This window comes from Aulonocara sp. 'chitande type north' Nkhata Bay, linkage group LG14 (assembly GCF_057382095.1).
Source record: "Aulonocara sp. 'chitande type north' Nkhata Bay isolate Kocher_YH1m ecotype deep benthic linkage group LG14, A_spYH_male_GT1.1, whole genome shotgun sequence".
Classification (NCBI taxonomy): Eukaryota; Metazoa; Chordata; class Actinopteri; order Cichliformes; family Cichlidae; genus Aulonocara; species Aulonocara sp. 'chitande type north' Nkhata Bay.
Genome location: NC_141357.1, coordinates 28,974,833 through 28,995,736, shown reverse-complemented (window position 1 = coordinate 28,995,736; position 20,904 = coordinate 28,974,833). Strand labels below are relative to the sequence as shown.

Sequence of the window (20,904 nt, the reverse complement as noted above, 5' to 3'; positions counted from 1 at the left end):
CTTCAGCATGATTTGCACTCAGGATTAACATTTATAGGAACAGAAAACTGTTTTAAAGCCTGCCAATAATCAGGAACATAGAGAGAAAAAAAAAACCAAAACAAAGTACAGCTTTGTATTTCAAATATCTGTTAGTTTCTTTTACAGAAAAAAAAAGGAGAGATGGCCAACATGACTAGTGGTGCAACAAATCTTTTATGTGCTTGCTTGTAGTCAACATCAACTGCATCTTTTGGAGAACACTTTGTGATGCACTCAATTCCAAAACTGAAATTAATGACAGCATTTCTGTTACCATGCTGTACATTTGGGCTTGTAAGCTCTAGGACCTCTGCTATCGATGAAAAATGGCGTCTGGTTCAAAGGTTCAGAGGGTTGGGACGGGGTATCCTTTAGCACTTGGATTTCCTCCAGCAGTTCTCCGGTCTTGGCTACAGGAAACCTGCACACTACTGCAGCCCAACAAAAAAAAAAAAAAGAAAGAAAGAAAAAGAGGAAGGACAGGATAAACTTCTTCTGACTAAATGACTCTCCTGAGATGTTGCTGTGCAAAAAAAGAAAAAGAAAAAAAAACAAATGTAGCGTTATGTCTTCATCAGGAACTAGCAAATTCTAGATGGCCTAGAAATTAGACACAAAATGTTTCTAATTTACTGAGAGTTATCCACAGTCTAAAAGTCTAAAATCCCTGAAAGCCTGAAAGCGTTATTGTCCCATTCTGGTTTTGAAAAGCTGTCCAGGGAAATGTGATTAATGTTTTCCACAAATGCAGAAAAAGAAGTCCCGAGAGATCTGGACTGAAAGAAATAGTTGCACTTTTCAAAGTAGTCTACTTCAGTAATGGGCTAACATTAAAGTGAGCAATCCTTTGCCAAGGAAGGAGGCACCTCCCATTAATATGAGTCATGGAAGACCACAAGCAGTGGCCATAAAAATGCAACAGCCAAGAAAAAAAAAAAAGAAAAACAAGGCAGCAATGAATCTTATTTCTACAGGACAAAAAAAAAAAAAGAAGAAAAAAAAAAGGCGGGAGATAAATCAATCAACAGCCTTTTTGTCACAGTAACCTTCGTTAGACCAGACGTCAGGGCAATAAGCAACGTCGCCCATGGTCTTGACAGCTACGATCAAGCTGCCTGCAGAGACAAAGAGGACATACATGGGTGAGGTGCAGCTCTCCTTGTGCCTGTGGCAGCCTGGAATGTGCAGTGGGTTTACTGGATTTATAAATAACCGTCAGAAACAGGCAGACACAAAAGGCGCTGCTGTTCTAAGCCGGTCCACTTTTGCAGAGCGCCCACTCCGCCCTCCTTGTTACTACTAGTGTCTCACTGGAGCAGTTAGCACCGGTGCCCGACCCGCCCAGCTCGTCTGCATCTGTGTATCCCTGCAGATCCAGCATAAGCAGACAAGAATACTCAAAGCAACCTTTAAGAACATACAAGGTGGTTGTGTGTGTGTGTGTGTGTGTGTGTGTGTGTGTGTGTGTGTGTGTGTGTGTGTGTGTGTGTGTGTGTGTGTGTGTGTGTGTGTGTGTGTGTGTGGGTTAAGTGGGGTAAAGGAGGGGAGTGTAGGGCATCAAATCAGGGCTGCAACTCTTGCTTATTATCATCATTTAAGACACAATAATTCAGTTCTTTATAGTTAAGTGGTTTATCATTATAGCTCAAATTTAACAGCATTTATTACAACTACGAGGGTAGGAGCCTGAAGTCTCCAAAACTTAGGAGGTTAGGAGATGTCTCATCATTTTTATCTGACATTTACATGCTTTTGCACTGTGAATTCGTTCTCCAGAGTTGAGCTGTAATATATTATGTAATGAGTATAACGATAGCAATATTTGATGCACATGACCTGATCTGTGCAGTGTCAACTGGGTGTCCCATCATGATCACCATTAAAAACCACACATTTTTGGTTTGCACCAACAAAATCATCACTCCCCACCAACCCTGCTCACAGAATTTGGCTCCCTACAAATGCTGATCTTCTCCAAAATAAGTGAAAGGGCCGCTGCACAGCGCAGAGGATCCAGCATGTATCACAGATGGCGATGCAGAATTCAACTGATGTTTTTCAAGCGTGACAAGAGATCTGGGAACCAAGGGGATGGCTGATCCACTTTTTTGCTTTAGTAGGTGCAGTCTCTGAACTTTTCAATCACACCTCATATTCAACCATTGCTTCCTCTTAACTACTCAAACTGTTTATCCATCATTTCTGGCACATCGACCATCTGCAAACTGAGATGTTTAGTTTAGTTGGACTGTCAGAGGCAGTGTATAAAAATACATCTGTTTCATTTCAAGAGAAAAAATATATTTTACCAGATTCTGCTATGATCCAATTTCCAACTGCACTGCCTGGTAAAAGTTACTTTTTCCACATACTCTCAGTCCCAACATGTGGTGTTTACAGATGACTCAATGTGTGTGTTATTTGGGTTTTTTTTAGTCGATATTTTGTCAAATGTGATAAGCCAGTCCACAGTCTTCTCACACATTCAATGGTGACTGCAAACAGAGATAAAATCGTCAAGACAACAGATCAGCTCAAATAGGAATAAGGTAGATTTGGAAATAATGAGACAATGTGGTTGGAAGGATGAGGTTGCATAGCACAATGGCATGAAAAGAGGAAGGAAGTCTATTTGAAAAGCACTTCTGTGCAAAGCTATGCAGTGTGCCTGAGCTGATAGAGAAACAGATTATGATGAGAATCAATCTCTGCTGCCACATTACAGCCTTCATCCTTTTTCTCCTGGTTGCTGGGGAGCAGGAGCCTGCTGCAGTCTGCGCCTGGAACTCGACGAAGATAAAAACCAGCCTGATTTCTATCTCTCAGTCCTCTCGTCACCTTTCCAGTACTCCATTCATGCCTTCTCTCCTCTAAATGAAGGACTATAATAGTATACACTGAGAGGCAGAGAATGAGGGAGAGAGGGTAAAAAGGTGGCGTGCTGCACAATAGCCAGTCACACCACATTTTAGATGCTTTTCTCCGACACACAGAAAAAACGGAAAGTGAGGAGGGCTGAACAATATGTACTTATGTCTGTCCTGTTTTTCACACTGTGGAAAATCGGATTGCGATGCCGATTCTGCTCTCCAGCATGATTTTGCCACGCCGGAGAGCAGTTTTCTCTCAAAAATTCCACAAATTAAATACGTCATTTGAACCTTTTTCTCTGGCCAGGACGCCGTCAGTCCCTCTTCTTTTAGGCCACTAACACAGACAGTCGACAACGGCGACATGGAGAGAAAACAGCAGAGACTGGAAACTGGAAGCATCTGTGTCACATTTATCATTTCGTTTAGCACCTCGGTCTGACGTTGCCCCTTCTTAAATCAAAGGCAGAAATTTTTCCACAGTAAGGAGCAACCTACTGACTTCCGCAATCAGACATCTTTGCAAACATCTATACTGTGATAGATATTTGAAGCAATGCAAAGTCTCTCTCTTGCAGTTATTGTTCTCATCTTTATTCTTCTCAAAGCAAAAGGTTTCTCTGAAGGCAACAAAGTATGGCTTCATACCTCGATCTAAGACAGGGGTGGGCAATTCCAGGCCCCGAGGGCCGGTGTCCTGCAGGTTTTAGATCTCACCGTGGGTCAACACACCTGAATCACATGATTAGTTCGTTACCAGGCCTCTGGAGAACTGCAGGAGCTAATTTAGCCATTTAAATCAGCTGTGTTGGTTCAAGGACACATCTAAAACCTGCAGGGACACCGGCCCTCGAGGCCTGGAGTTGCCCACCCCTGATCTAAGATGACCGTGTTCATATAAAACCGTTGTGTTAATCAAAATAGTTTAACAAGCAAATGTTCATTCCAGTTTTTCCACATGTGAGAAGCTGAAATTTGATCTCTCTGTGTCTAATGTGAGAAAAATAGTTAATATGGCAAAATGTGGTAGATTAAACTATTTAACAAAAAACAAAACCAACCCCCATTACTATGGTTGCCCATAGTTTGCATGAAAGACGCCTTGACTGGAAACACTCGCTAACAACCGGTTGGAGAGGAGTAGCAGTGTGAGTGAGTGTTTGCAGATACAGTTGCCAGAAAGATGCCAACGTATCAACCTGCTAGCAGCCATTTGCTGCTAGCATGTTTTTTCCTAGAAACCTGTAGCTGCCAACTGATCACCGTCCAGTTTCTAGCCTATGTGACAAATTTTCATGACAAAGACGTAAAAATACCAGTTAAGAAAAGAACAGACAGTAATCGCGAAGGTCATCGGATTATCATTTATTAAGAAATACAGAGATGACATCAGGTCATTCACCGGGGGGCACTCACCTTACGTGAAAATAGTTTTTTACTATTATTACTAGCCTGTGAATCTTGGCTGAGGGGGGAAAAAAAAGAAAGAAAATCACATACATGAATACCTGAGGTGGAAAGAAGAACTGTGTGGTTTTCCAGCTGTTAAAGCCAAATGCTGAGTGGATGCTATAGATTTGATTCTACGCATTCATACATCTGAGCACAGATTGACATCGTTTCTCTCAGTTGTTAATAATTCTCAATAATCCCCACATAACTACATTCCAAACAAAGTTGTCCCGCTCACAGCAATTGTGTGGTAGCTATAACGCAGATTTAGCTACGACAGCTCCTTTCAAAGCAATCCTCACTTAACATCAGCGTTTAGTGTCATGCAGACTGTTGTTGCTTTGCAGACACGGATGCAGCTGCCCGATGTAGAGCGAATCTAATTAAATGCTGTTCCACATTAACAGGATTGAGTGAACCTACAGATTCCTGCCTGCTCCCTCTGGCCTGTGAGTGGCACTCGTTGTAATGCATACGAGCAGAAACCGGATGAAGAGCTTCCTGGAGTATACACACATCCTGCCAGACACAAGCAAAACTGACATCCGTACACTCAGATGACCAGCACGCATTGTGCCTTGGGGTGGTGGAACATGGCGGCAATGTTACAGTCGTACAATAGATTGCCACAGCGAAGCTGCTTTTCAAGGCTTATGGGCTTAATGTGGCCCCAGGCGTGATTTGGAGGTGCAGCCTGCAATGCCACTCTCAATCTCAGCCTAATTACAGGTGTAGCTCTACTTCAATCAACTGAATTAAATTTTTAAAAAAATACTCTATCATTGCCTGCAGACGTTTTGTTGTCACTGGGCTTTAGGGTTTTGGATCAAAACCAGTGTAGCTAATGTTTTACTCCATGTGCTGCCAAATACCAACCAGGAAACTGTGGTTTCTAAAAGACACAGTATATGTCTACACGGCCTACAGAGCACACAGTGTGTAAGTGGCTGGTTTCTCCCAACATAAACTACCAGCGGAGTACTGAATGTGGGTTTGTCTTGATGAGAGCACACAATGAGCTACCTGCTAATTATCAGGCACCATGCATATGACACTTGGTTATGGCTACAACTTCATAAACAGTCTAAATGGACAAAACAAGAAGTACAACATTATTTAGGTCGGCAGTTATAAACAGCAAGCCAGTGCTCTTACAAATGGGGAGTCCATATGGGAGTCTGCTACTCGACAGGCTCTCTTTGCGCTCTGTTTATGTGCTCACTCACATTTGTTAAGCCAACAGAACAACTGGTCAAGATCTTGGCGCTCAGCGCTTCACAGGGCTGACTGCAATGCTCGTGCTAGAAACGGGTATGCTCACATAATATTTATAATTTCTGACAGATAACCCACCACAAACAGGCCACACAGCCTGCTCTTTTGCGGCTGCCTGTTATTCTTTTTCACCCTAAACTTTATGGACCTGAAACATTTCCTGCCATTTCATGCACTCCCATACCATTACTGCTCACTTTAAAACAGCACGAATGCAAGCCACCTCTCCTGTAGGGGCTAGAAAAAAAACAAGTTTATAAAAGGAAATGGATCCAAGGTGCTGACGCTAATAATCTTCGCTTTAAGTTGACAGCATGGGAACGACTGTAACATGCAACCTAAATGTGAAAATTTATTGAGCATGACAAATGTCTGTCTGCTTTTACCTCAGCCAGAGAACTTGTTAAAAACTAAAAAGGCCCAGAGGCTCCAATTTGTACATCATAACATAATGTCTGCCGGGTGGCACAATAGAAATGGCAGAGATTAACTGCGTTTAGTGAATACAAGCCGTAGAGCATGAGAAGTGTATACCCCTTATGAATGCACTTGTGAGGCAGGAAAAAAAAAAAAAAGTGGTCAATCATGAGGTCTTGCTTGTAGTATCTTGCTTGCAGATACTGTGTAAATAATGATTTAGTGCCAAGCAGCACATTTAATAGAATCCAATTTCTTGGAAGTCATGACACATGAAACAGTGATGCAAAGACTACAGTAACAATCTATAGGTTGTTTTTTTTAAGACAGGACAGAGGGGGTGATCGACAGGCCCGTATTAGCTGGTTTATTACGAGAAAACAAGCAAGACAGAACGTGTGCTGTGCTGTTTTAAGCAAGTCTTTACAGAAAGATGTGTGTTACTCTTGAAGTCAAGGGTTAATGCACTCAAAATAAAAGCCAAGAAAGTGAAATTTCTTGGCAAAAAAATTCACTCTCTGATACAGTACTGTGCAAAAGTCTGAAGGCACGGCTGATTTCTTTATATGTTGTTAGGAAAATTGGCAATGGGTACATATGTTTCAACAAATAATTGCATGTTTGAGCAAACATAGAAATACAGTCATTCTTACAAACTTGAAAGTTGGTATTTGGTATGAGTGGCTTCATTCCTTAACACAGCCTGAACTCTTTCTTGTAATTTCTTTAAACAGTCTTCAGGAATAGTTCTTCAGCCTTTTTGAAGGACATTCAAAGCTTTTATTTGAATCCTGGCTGCCTTTTGCCTCAATGATGCTTCAATAATGTTGATGTTCGGGCTCTGGGGAGGCCTATCCATGATCATTTCTCTCTAGTTATGCATCTGCTACACAGAGTGTGTGGGAACACTGTCACACTGAAAAATGAAGTCGTTGCCAGTCAGATACATGGTGGGTCAAAATGTGATGGTACTTCTCTGTCTTCATATTTTGATAACTCTCCAACACCACTGACTGAAATGCTGCTCCAAACCATGACAAAGCCTCCACCGTGTTTTACAGATGGCCGTACACATCTTTGTACCTCTCTCCTGACCGATTCATCACTCCATAAGACCTGTTGCCACTGATTTTCAGTCCAGTTCTTTTCATCTTCAGTTCATTTCTTAAGGAAACTACCTTCACATTTTGTTCATCTGCTGTAGATAGTAGCAGCCTTAACAAAACTTATTTTTTCTTTCATTGTCCAGTTCCCTCTGATTTTTTTAAGGACAAGTTGTATAACAAGCTGAGATATTCAAAGTATTTTGCTTAACAAAAATACAGTTTCATGCCTGTCAAATACCATCAGGCTGCTAGTAAAGTGCCTAAAGGGGATAATTTGCAAGGTTCAAACCTCACCTTAATGAGCCTTTCTTATACTTGGATCATTTTCTAAAGTATTATTTTTTAAAGCCACTTTTTTAAACGTTGACCTATAGAACATTCAAGTCCAAGCGCTGGACTGAAAATGAGTGAATAAGCAGCCAATGTCCAGAGAACAACTTTGAAAGACCTTCAGAAAGCCTGGAGATTATTGCTCAAGACCTCTTTTAGAAATTACAAGAATGTTCAGCTCCTAAGTAAAATAAAAATGAAAAAAAGAAACGAGCAGAGGCTCAAGACCTTTGGGACCAAGAACATTTACACATGGAGATTTATAGCTTTTAACATCAATTCTACTTTATAATTACCATTCATGCATTTTGTCAGGAGGAGCTGTTTGATATTTTAATCAGTGCATTTGGCATTTTGTTAATTAGTCCTTTTGTTTCTGGGAAGAAATCAGCTCCCCTACATGTCCTGTTTCCCAGAGGAATACAATGTACACTTGTGAAGCCCACCAGATCAATCTGGGTGGTCCAGCAAAGTGGGCAGCAAATGGACCAGCTTGGACTGGTTCAGCTACAAGTGGACTTTTGTACAGGACACTTTATTTTCCCCCTCCAACTCATTTCTTCTCAGTGAAATGACAGACATGACAATTCCTCCCAATTTTTAATGAGCTCACAAAGCCGCCTCACTGTTCCAATAAAGAGATCCAGTCAGCAATTTTCATACATTATACAACAAACACACACACACCTCTACAATAAGTTCATGTAGGCCAAACAAAAGGGACATGACGCAGTGCTGCTTTTATAATTGATTTGCTTCCTCGGTGCATTCCCTAACAGTCCACAGAAATTCAATAACTGCTAATTGCTCCTCCAAACACGAACATTTGATTCATAATGACTCCACGTCTTTCACACTCTTGTCAATTTCTTTGCGCACGTCTCTGTAACTACGGCTTATCTCGTGTTTCAACCCTGTAATGAATTCACAGCGCAGGGTTCCTCCCTTTGTCAGATCTTGATGATAAGTGAAGTAATTGCCCAAGATTGCTCAGGGTCCACACAGTCATTACAAGCCCACCAGTCTGGTCCCTTAGCAACAGAGATCTGCAGCCTAAAGATGATTTCCTGCACCAGCCTAAATCGCAGTAACACAGATTTATCAGCTATGAGAGCATCTATTCTCTAGAGCTTAAGCACTTATCCCACCCACTGCACACTCCTTTTCCAACCTAAAAAGCCTGTCCTCGTTTTCATTTTCGGCTCCAATATAATTGTTTTAGCACAGCCGCTGGACAACAGAAAAGAAGATGTTGCAATACAAATTGGTTTAAAACCAAGGCATATTTTCCTAATTGGAGGAACCTGAAAAGGACTGTGTACAGCGAAGTGCCTCCTTTCAGACATGTAGAAAAGTACTGGGAGGTTTATCTGATTAAATGAAAACATCTGCTTAATTGCTGCAGTGTTGTGTTCCATTAGGCCATGATGAGCAGCACAGAGCTGCGTCTTAGAGGAGTGAACATACAAGGTCAAAGATCCCTTTCATTGTACTAATGATATATCACTCTAAAGTCTAAATATACTTTGAACTGAAGAAAGTCAGAAGATAGATACAAAAATAAATCCACACACCTGTCCTTAATATTTTGATTAGGAGATGAATACTGCAACACTAATGAGCTCCTCTTGCCATAGCTTGTAGTTGATCTAATTTGACTGTCACCTCAGACAAAATCTATTAAGCTAATAAATCAATGTAAATGTCAATAAACATAATTCATCACAGTAGGTTTAGTGTTTAGTTCCATCAACGCTAATTTCAAATGTCTGCTGGAGACTCTACTCCATCAAATATGTACATAAATAATCCATAATTAACTACTGATCATGTTTCAGATCACCCCCCTCTGAAAGTGGCAGTCACACAAAACATCCATTCAAGCACACAAAAGCTGTTTGGGAACTTTAGGGGTTGAATTTATCAGCCATATCCAACAGGCTGTGTTTATTGACAGTTGTTTTCCTGGGGGTGGAAACCAAATGCCATCCATTCCCCATCTAATTTCTAAGTAAACCAGCTATCCCAGAGCCTGTGTTCTACAAGCAAAACAGGAGTGCTAGTTTTTAATACGTTCACCATGTGCTATTCATTGTTGCGTGCTTAAAAGCTGTGCAACCTTGCGTCTTTCATCTAATTAAAGTTTTGTCCAGTGTAAAACTATCCATCCAATTCAGTTTATTCCAACAGACTCTGAGCAAATAGTCTAACACTGAGACCCGGAGCTAATTTAGAACAGGGGTAAACTATTCATTTTCTCAAGGGGCCACAATTAGGACCCAACTGTAACATCTACTCTTTATCAAGAGATAATTGAACACTGATCATACGTAAGCTTAGCTTATTGGTGCGGCCTTCCACAACAGTCCCAGTTTCTACTGCAGCCCCTTGGGAAAATTAACTGCCTACCCTTGATTTAGAATACCCAATTAACCTAACAAGTATTCCTTTGGACTAAAAGGGAAAAATAAAAATAATTCAATGCAGACACAGGCAGAACATACAAACTCCACACTCCAGAAAGGACTAGGAACCTTCTTGGCGTCAGGAGACAGTAGCAACCAATACACTACTGTGCTGCTCACATAGTCCTGAATAAGGTGATAGCAGGTTGCAGACAAACTTCTGCAAATACACTGGCAATCACCAGTTGCTAGCCAACTTGTGTGCATATGCAGTCAGATATTTTATGTCTAAAATAAAAAAAATTAAAAAAAAACCAACCAAAAAACAATGATGTCATTACAACTTATTTCCACCATTTCATATCAGCTTGGCAACTGATCACCTTTGTTTAGTTGTCATATCACAAGAAAAAGAAAAAGAAAAAAAAAAAGCGTTGGGAAAGTTACCCACCCTCCACGCAGCTGGTTAATAAGCCTCCTTTAAGCAACCTGAAGTCACAAAGGGAGTGAGCAGTCAGCTGAATGGGGACTTTATCAATGGTAATGATCCATAGTGAAATAAATCTCTAGAGCAGCTGTGTAGTATTGATGCTTAACAAACCCTGTCAGGAGATGGCTTTGCATACATTTAGCAGTTGTGGGAGCCGATGAGGCACTGGTGTAGCAATCACGTTCTCATTCCGCTACTATATTCCACTCCTCTTTGCATCACATGAAAAGCTTAATAGTTTTGTCTTGCAGCGCCCCAAACTGAGCTAATAATGTATTCCAGCTCAGCAGCAAGGATGCATTTAAGTATACTTATACAAACCAATTAGCTTTATGTCGCAGCATGCTCTAATTGTTTGTTTGAAGTGGATTTCTAGAGTGTCAGTGCCTTGTCACGGCCTCCTCTAGTCCTAGCCCTCTCTCAACTTGAGTGACAGCATCGCTTGTTAAGGCTGTGGGGCAGAGGGCAGGAATCACTCAGCGAGGGCTGAAATGAAAGAGACTAGGCGTCGTTGTACGGATGGCAAACGCAGGGCACAACGCCAGAGCCACAGAGAGCAGGGGCTGACTTCTTGAGCAGCAGCATTTTAAGTTCACACCATGAGCAGCACATCAGCGGTATATGGCCAGTCAGCCGCTAAAGCCTGAAACAGAGCTCCAACCCCCATTCGGCGGGCTCCCCAGCGCCTTGCCTTGATCTACAATTACCACCCGTCACTTGCCATTCCATTGAAGAAAAAAGGCTGTTTAATGCATAAAGGGATAAATGAGTGAATAATTAAATTTTTAATCAAGCTGAAAGAATCTCTTCAACAATAAACCAATACAACTGGAGGAGGGATCTTCCTATTTGGAAGGAAAAGAAAAGATCCACAGACCTCCCTCTGAGATAAGAAGCTTCAGCTATATTGAGATGTTTAACCTTACACGCTGCCAACAAAAATCCACTCGAGAGTTTCTCAGTCCTGCTAATGGAGTAAATGGAAACTTGCACAGATTTTTATAACAACAATAGACCGTACAGAACAACAACAAAGAGGAGGAGGAACATGACAAAAATACTACTCAAAGAGAGAAACTACAAAGTATCCCAACTCATTGTTTTTCCTTCTTTTCTCTCTCTCTGCGGTCTCCAAGATTCCATGTTGAACAGAGAGCAGCATCAAAGCACATCAGAAGCAATACATAATGAGCACAATGCATCCTGTAGTGGAGCCTGCAGTATCGTGCTGGCCTTCACTCAGTAACAAAACAAAAAAAAAACCACCAGAAAGGACTGGACAGAGCTATAGCCAACGTTTCATCAACTCTCAAACATGTCAGCTCCCAACAAGCTGCTCACAATATAATATGAACAAAAATATTTCTAGGGTGTGCGGCTGATAAGTCAAGCAGATATCTGAAAATTTTATAGTTGTGGTTAAATATTTTCAAATAAATTAAACATTATAAATAATAATAAAAAAAACCCCAAACAAGCATAAACCAAAAACACTGGTACATTTCTGAGGCCTGCTTTAGACTGACTGATGTTGACACCAGGGTAAGGTTTCTGGTCTGGGGGGGGAGCTTTCTGTAGAGAAGTTGGGGCATTTTCAGGGTGCAAAGAGGATTACGAGGGGCCGGGAATGAGGGGGCTATTGTTAAAGCCTGAGAAAGTGTGCAGGAAGAGTGGCACGCACTCTGGAAAAACTAAATTCTGGTGCGCATGATGAATGACAGGAAACTGAAGTTTAGTTCTGCACAGTAATGCAGACTCCATACTCGTATGCACTTTAGTTGCTTAGTTGCCCAGTGTGCGCTCAGAACATTTTATGAAGGTGGGCAATCCATAAATTATGATTTGGATGAAAGAAAAAAAAAAGAAAAAAGAAAATGCAGTATTTGAGTATAAAGTGCATGGTTAGCATAATTGTGACCAAAGTGATTGCCTGCTGGAGCATTTCCATTATCCAGTGGCTGCATTTGGCTGTCTGAGATGACAGAGTGCTGCTCATCTGGGAAATAGCTGGGGCAGGATGATGCTGCTGCTGAGAGGCACAACCCAGCATGTCTGCAAATGCAATTATCAAAAAGACCTTGAGTCGGGATGAGCATATGCCACTATTAAAGCACTAGAAATTCGCAACAACAGAGAATCCATTTCTGCTGTTGGTAAACCCTTAAAAGCACTAAAAAACATATTTCAAAGCAAATGGATCCCACATGAACGCGCAAAACATGGTAGTTATTTTTCATGAAAGGTTGCGGTCTTTACTCTTTTTTTCCCTCAGCTCTATTCACTGGTTTGACAAGGCTGGAGCTCAGCTGGAAACATGTGAGGACAGATGTGGGGTTGTTTTTAGGCTTGGGTGGCATCACGCATTTACGGTAAAACAGGGGATTTGTCTGTAGGAATGTCAAAAATACAGATGCTTGTGTTCTGTTGAACTTCATAAGCAGCTCCTGTATTGAAGTTAGATATTATGGTGCGCCGCACAGCATGAAGGACATCTCTTTTACTGAAAAAGGAAATTTAGGTGAGGACAAGCTCAGAGCTTCACATGGAAGCCCCTGCTCCTGTTTGGGAATATTTTGGGTTTAGCTTTCCCATCTAAAACGTCGTGTCCAGGTGAGCTCTTCAAACAACAAAAAATGGTTTATTAGCTACATTATAGCCACTATAGTAACAACAAGGATCATCAGCTCCTCAAGCAAGCAATTATGAAGAGTTAAAAACATGTGCCAGCCAACCCTCAACTCCAAACCCTCACCTTGGGTTACATAACTTTATACAATATATTAACATGTATTTGATGGTGAAATAAAAATATTATGTTCTACCATCTTTTTTTTTTTTTAATCTTTTTTTTCCCCCAAAAACGTTGCACAATTGTTCACAGCAATATTGTTTTCATCATGTGGATGAGGTTTTCTTACATGGCACCACTTGGACGCAGACAGAAAGGTGAATCCCAGCATGGCGAGATAAGGTGAGGCAGAACTAAGCAGCTCTGGTCAAGCGGAAACAAAGGGTAGGGATGACCTCTGTAGCGTGGGTGTGATTTGATTACAAAAGTGTGACACGAACCCAAAAAAACAAAAGAACAAAAACAAAAAACCACATACTCTGCAAATTATGCTGCACACCAGTTCCCATGACAGACTCGCACACCACAGACCTCTTCTGCCACCTACACAAGAACCACGTGAAAGACTCTGGAGAGAATTTATGAATGGGAAGCACAAAAGAACAGTACAAATTTACTCCACTGTAAAATTTTAGAATAGCTACTACAGTAGCCATCATGCATTTTATATTTTAGACATTTCACATTTTCACATTTAACATTTGCCCAGAAGATCTAAATAAAAAGGGTCAAAATAACCACATTTAAAGTGTTTTTAAGTCTTCATTGCCTTCAACAATTACATTTACAGACTGCATTGTCTTACATATCGTTATGTATTTTGGCCTAGAGCAGGGCGATATGACCAAAAATATTTATCACGATATACATTTGAAAATTTGCGATAATGATATAACTGACGATATAATTGACACTAGACAAAATGCTTTACAACTCCACAACTTTATTAGTCCAAAAAAACCCATCAATGTATTTTCACTTAAACAAGCAGCTGTTTTTTTATGTGCATTAAAGTTATATAAGCATGTGACAGTGCAAATTCCTTGCTGACAGTTTAACCAAAAGGCATTTCCAGTGGAAACTGGCCGACATATCCTCAGCATAGCTATGCATAATAAGAGGTTATACACACACAATACGGTAATATTATGTTGAAGCACAGTACGTATCACTCCGCGAGGCTCCTGCCTACGACAGCCGTAATGCTCCAACAATCCATCAAGCGGTGCGGCTTCGTAGCTTAGCAAAGTCGTACTAAAACATTTGACAGATTTTCGAGCGCCATGTACGACATAAAATCGTTTCGAGGTCAGTAAACACAACCAGAATTCATACATAAAGGCACACGGGATTATGAGGGGCACTGTCGATTTTCAGAAAAATCAATGGATTGATTTTAAGTGTGCCGTATTTTCCAAACAACGCGGTAATAACGACGGCCCGCTAGCATGCGCTACCAAAAATAGTGCTTTGTTGTGTATCTGACGGACGAAAGCTAAACCAGTTCCACACCACTGAAGTTGCAGCTTTTTTACAAACCAATTCTGGTTCATCCGTTTCATTTAACGATCCACTTTCGCTCTCTTCATTCTGCGTCGCCGCCATGTGCGTATGTAAACATAGGCACTGCGCATGCGCGTTTTACCCATATTCTATCGCGATATGTCATTTTCCTATCGTTGCCCAAAATTACACCGGTATTACCGTGAACGGTATGATATAGCCCAGCCCTATTTTGGTCCTGTCACACCTTTGTATAGGATTATTTTTGGTTAGATGGTTAGAGTCATCATGTCTTAGACCTCACAGGGTTAAACACAGCCACATGCTTTCTAGAGTCTTTTCAGACTGTGCATATCAGTGCCTTTGGTTAATGTGGCACCATCCACCCACCGCATCACAGCCTGTGTAGCACAGCCAGAACTGCTTTAAAGAGCACATTCAGCTCTCACTGCTTCTTTTGTGTGTTGCTCATGAGAACAGAGACACCAGGGAGTCTTTCACCCCCAACTTGAAACGTCAAAATGTGTAAAAACAAACAGTAAAATCAGAAGGAGGCGAATGCCTTTTAGACATAAATGAAAAGAAACGTCCTGGTCTCTTTTGTGTTAGTGGGAAGAAGACCCTGCTGTGGGGGTGGAGTCTGTAAAAAACACATAGCAACCTAGTGTGAGGCCACAAGTTTATGTCCAAGCCCTTCAACTTGGTAATAAATCGCCAGAGTGGTCCTTTCCACATTTAAGTCTCTGGCCGTTAAACTTTAAATGCATTTACTTTTCAAAATGGCACCACAGTCCAGCAGATCCCTGCTAGGTAGTCATGACTCCACTCACTGACTAACCCCCCCCCCCCCCAAAAAAAAGAAACCTTGGAGCTGCATTAGATCCTTTCAAATTCTTTCAACAGCAAAAGGAAACAGCTGCAGTTGTATAGTGTTGACTGCGCTAGCATACTGCAGTAATTATTTCAGTCCTCATGTTGGCATCCTCCTACAGCTGCTCACACTTCACCACTGGCAAACACAAAAGCAGGCCTCGGATCGTGGTTGAAGCTTCGCTCTAGTTTCTTTTCTTTCGATGTGTTAACTTGGTGCCAAATACACAAACTGTGCTAACCGTCGACTGCACCGCTAAACCCCAAAACCACCAGCATATTTCCTTCTGGCGTTTATATAAACAGACTGTGACTGGAACAGATTCCCACCATTCAGATAAAGACGTGCTATCTGGGTGTTTGCATAATGAGCAGCAGTCGTGTTAGCAGTGTGTTGCTGTATGGCATAAAAGAAATGAGAAGTCGCAATTGTAATCAGCAGGGTGATCTCAAAATAAACATCAGAAGTGTGGTCATCTAAGGGCTTGTTGTTGTTTTTTCCCCCACAAATTGCAGCCATTATGTTTCATAATAATAAAAGATGGTGCGAGCCATTGCAAAAGAATCATTTCCTGCCTTCTTTTCAGCGCCCACTCTCAGCACGGCAGTAAGGTTGCAGGGTTGTCTTTGAATTTTACGGAAATATTTTGAGTCCAAGCAGCCGAGCTCAAATCATCCAGAAAGAGAAGTGGGTATGATTAAATGATGAGTCTAGGACAGAAGGTTTTGCTTTTAAGGCCAAAATAACTCAAAAGAAAACAGAAGGCATAAAACAAGAGGAGAAAGAAGTGCAACTACAGGAGACGGCTGTCCTGCACAGGAGGACATGAGAAGGAAAGATCTGAAAGCTACTCAGCTGAGCCAGGATGAAAATCAGACCAGACAGTACGACACCTGCAAGAACTGGTGGGTTTTTTTCTTTTAAAGAGATACTTGTGTTTTTCCAATTTAAAAAAAAAATTCTTAATATTTAGCGCAGTCCTTCTGTATTACAACTCCTTTCTTTCAACGAGTTTTCATTAGAACACACAACCTCAGATTCATAATATAAAAGCCAGACGATTCCGTTCAACAATGGTCAAACTTGAGAAACCCCAGTGTATTATTACCTTATATTCCACGGCAGCGCTTGGTACACCCACCCATTAACACTGGCAACTAAATAGCCACATATACAACATGCGATCTGTTATCTCCATCCATGAACTTCTATAAATCGTTTGGCTTTGTGCGGAAATATTCAGAGCTTTGAGTCCACGCCAGATATTTAACTTGGCTGTGCTTTCAGTTTCTGAGAATGGACAAAGGGAGAACATGTGAGAGGAGGTCTAGAAATCATGAAAATATACACCTCCCTTCTTGAAAAAACAGAACCACCGTCATTCCTGAAACATCATACCTTCTTCTGGACAGCAAACTGTCTAAAGCTTCAGCTCTGATTTTATTTATTACCTTTATTTTACCAGGAAGTCCTACTGAGACCACAAACTGTTTTACAAGAGAGACTCCGCTTTGCAGGAAAAAAGAAGACAACAGAAAAAAAAACCAAAAAAAAAAAAAAACCCCTAATGTCACCATACCAAGCACAATTGATGTAGATAACGCTGCCTGTGTTGCCCTGTGTGATTATCCCCTGATGCCAATAATTATGCAGGGCAATTACAGCATATATTATGAACCCATCTCCACCCAACTGGCAGGACCCTGCCCAGATTTCTTTTCCCCTCACCACAACAAAGCAGAGTGGATTCCTCGCACTCAGTCAGCCTCTCAAGCTTAAAGAAGTCCAGATGAGGAAAAGCAGAGCTTTATTAAGTACCTGTGAGAATTTTGACAGGCTTGCAGCACGCTTTGGCCAGCATTTCTCCTCCCTCCAGTTTTTTAAAAAAAATGTATTTTTGGACAAGCCTCCTATCTACAGTTCATCTCAACAGCTTAGAGGGTGAACACCTGGAGCAACAGAGTGTCGAGGAAAAGTGATGAAGTGATGAAGAAGCCTTTGTTTCTCAGGGGGTTCGGCCACACAGCGAAGTCTGTGGACACGAGAGAAATGATTCCACATGTGGGGGTTTCAGCTACAAAGAGCTACTCTTTGCACTCCAAAAAAGAATCCCAGAACAGAACAGAACAGAACAGAACAAGAAAGAAAGAAAGAAAGAAAGAAAGAAAGACATTTTCATTTGCAACAATAATTCTTTAGTTTTATTCTCCCTCTTTTAGTCAAAGTACATACCTTTGGCTCTAGCTGTGCACCATAATTATATGATAGATAGAGAGAAGATGAATAGGTATAGGCTTTGGCAGAAACCCTGGCATTCCTGACACAAAACCATCATCTGACTTATTTCAGCTTCACTTCATCGGCTTTCTAAGTTTCTGTGGAGAACAAACAGTGCACCATTGATGCGGCTAAACTAAAGATATGTAATGATCTCAGCATTCTATACTCCGCCTTTACAAAAAGCGACCACAACAGAAGCCGAGGTTGTCGGAGCGGAACCTGCTACCTTTGGACTTAAAAGCACACCTGCTGCTTCCAAAAGCAGCAGTGCTGTCAAATGAGCAGGTGGCGAGTGACATAGTGGTGAGCAGAGGAGCGCAGGGAGGGTTAAGTATTTCGTCTGTGTTTACCCACTCCCTGCACTCGCATGGTCTCCTGACTCGATTTAACACCTCACAGGCTACAAGTCGCACAAGCAGAAAGGTGCACGCTTTAAGTTTGTCTTCTTTCTCAGAGTTCATGTCCTTTAAACAAGTAACTATGTAAGAAAATAAATAAAAATGGAGGCCTCCAGTCCTTTTAATGTCAAGGATAAATGCCCCCAAAAAATACATACATGTCAAAACATGAACTACTATTTTGTTTGCACTCAGTGTAGCTGCTTGAGGGAGATTACAGCGCATTACTTTTTAATGTCTTCAGGGGAATAGTTCCCAATTTTAACAACAATGTTGGTCTTGTGTGCCAGTATTTGCTTTACATCTTGACTATTGGCCATTTCAACTAACACCCAAAGATGTGAAGTAATGAAATTACAGAGGCACTGTCACTCCTGATGCCACACCAAAGTAAGAGCACTGGAATTCGATTTCAAGCCTTTACTGTTTAAAATCACGTGGAGGGATGTGTGTGGGTGTAAATTAAAGTGAAGTTTGAAAAAATAAAATCACGACAGTATTTTTCATTTCACATCAGATTGTTGGAAGAAATTCAGACATGAAATGCTGAATTTGAGCCAAACTGTGAAGAGTGAAATCAAGAACCTTCAACAAGATTTACAACAGTTTTGTGATGATTTGTGTTAAAGCCAGAAATAGAAATAAGCTAAACAGGTCTATATAATATCAAATCCCTGACTATAACACAGGAGCTATATGAAACAGGTTAGATTTTTGCTGCTAATCTATAAAAGTTCAATACTGTACATCCTTTTTGTAACTACTACTATAACTTTTAACCCCATTTGAAGTACCATACTACATTAAAATTTTAACAGGTACAGAATGAGAGCAAACAGGCTGTGAAATCAACTGCCAAAGCCCCATTCATGCTACTCTTGAGAATAGCCTGTGACCCTCTGGTAGCCTCCAGTTACTAGGGAAAGTGTGTATTCCCTTAATCTGCTTGCAACTAAAGCAAACCAAAGAGGTTCAGCACCCTCTGTGTGACTGATTTCACTGACGACAGCCAGGAACCAGTCGCCAACAGGTTGGGGGATACAGATTTTTCCCTCGAGTCCAGCAGTTGTCAGATGGTTGCTAACTGGTTTGTGTGACTAAGCCCTAAATGATAACACATGCTGATCAGTGCACCTCAGCAATACACAGTTCTTCACAGCAATGTTACAGCAACACTTTGAATACAAAAAGTGGTGATTTTTACAGCTTACTTTTACTAAAGCTTTCACCTTGTAGAGATGAGTTCTGACATAGTCTATAGGGACACATCAGTAGGAAAAGGCTACGTTCACACTGCAGGCGAAAGCGCATCAAATCCGATTTTTTTTTTTTTTACCCTATGCGACCCATATCTGATCATGGTATGACAGTGTGAACGGCACAAATCTGATATTTTCAAATCCGATCTGGGTCACTTTCGTATGTGGTACTGAATCCGATACATATCCATTGTTTTAGAAAGCGACTGCTGTTTGAACGGTCATGTCGCATTAAATCCGTCTTTTACGTCACTGACACAAGACAGACGCTAATTATCAGCGCCGGAGAAGCGCCCGCGAAGACATCGTGAACGCTTCCTGGCCATCCAGTGTAGATGTTAGTGAAACTGTTGGGAAGACAACGTGAATATTTTATTTGTACTGTATAATCTGCAGATTCTGACAGAAATCTGCAACTATCCTTTGAAGCACCGCTCCTCTGAAACAGCAATAAGGATAATTGTTAGGTTATTTACATTATTATGTAAATAACAAAATAACTTAAAGCAAAAACTGGGAAACATAAAATCCGAAGTCTTTATATTAGGGGGCATCAGTCAAACAATACTGTTTGCTCTGGGTCTAAACAGAGACCAGTTTAGACAGTGTTACATCTTCTTTTGCGCGTGCGGGCCGCTTTGAGCGTTCACACTGGAGGACGTTTGCTGTCGCATTTTATTTGTAGTGTGAACGAGCAGACAAAAAAAAAAATCGTATTTGATCAAAAAAAATCGGAATTGAGCATTAAGACCTGCAGTGTGAACGTAGCCAAAGTCTCAGCTTTTTCCCCTTCTCTCTATGATGTATATCCCCCCTTATGTTCAAGAGAAAGAAAAATAATTTTTCATAGGAGCATTAACTCAGTCAAACAAATTTATAGAAGTTGATCTAGATACAAAGGACCACACAGCTGATAAGAAGCCACCCATTAACACTCCTATCAGTGAAAGGAGTTGGATTGGCAATAAACCAATGGCAGTCAACCAGGAGATTTTCAGCCGACGCCAAGGTTTGGATGATAAATCAGTGACATTGTGAAGTAGGGCTGCACGATTAATCGTTAGAAAATCGCGATCTTGATTCATACGTATGTGCGATCTCATTTCCAAATGACAACAATTAAAAAAAAAAAAAAGAAAAAAAAAAAGACGACAATTGTACCGCATTTTGATCCGGGACGTAATCTGCATGAAAACAAGCGCTCACTCTTCCTGCTCAACAAATGACAAGGGCGGAGCCTTATACCGCGTGATACAGAAGCTGGCTGCTAAAATTAGCAGGGAAAAAAACAACGGAGAGCACGTCAGGGATGACGAGAAAGTGACAGAAGAAGGTCAACCACCCAAACATCAATAACGGGAACCTTATACAGCGCCTCCCCATAACCGTCGAACTCCCGCAGGCACAAAGAAATTACGACTATCACGTATCACCTGACCAAAGATATGGCTCCCATCAACACTGTGCAAAACAAGGGATTTAGGAAAATGATCAACACCCTAGACAAACGCTACACAGTGCCGTCCTGCAACTATTTTTCTATTGTTGCACTACCTGCTCTATACACGCAGTGTCGAGCAACGGTGGAGACGGAATTT

The 20,904-nt window shown here is 41.2% G+C and overlaps 1 protein-coding gene across 1 annotated transcript in view; it reads right to left on the bottom strand.

Moving 5' to 3' along the window:
- The window catches only part of nxn (nucleoredoxin), a 70,738-nt gene that overhangs the window by 35,435 nt on the left and 14,399 nt on the right, over nucleotides 1-20,904 (bottom strand). The window lies entirely within an intron of this gene.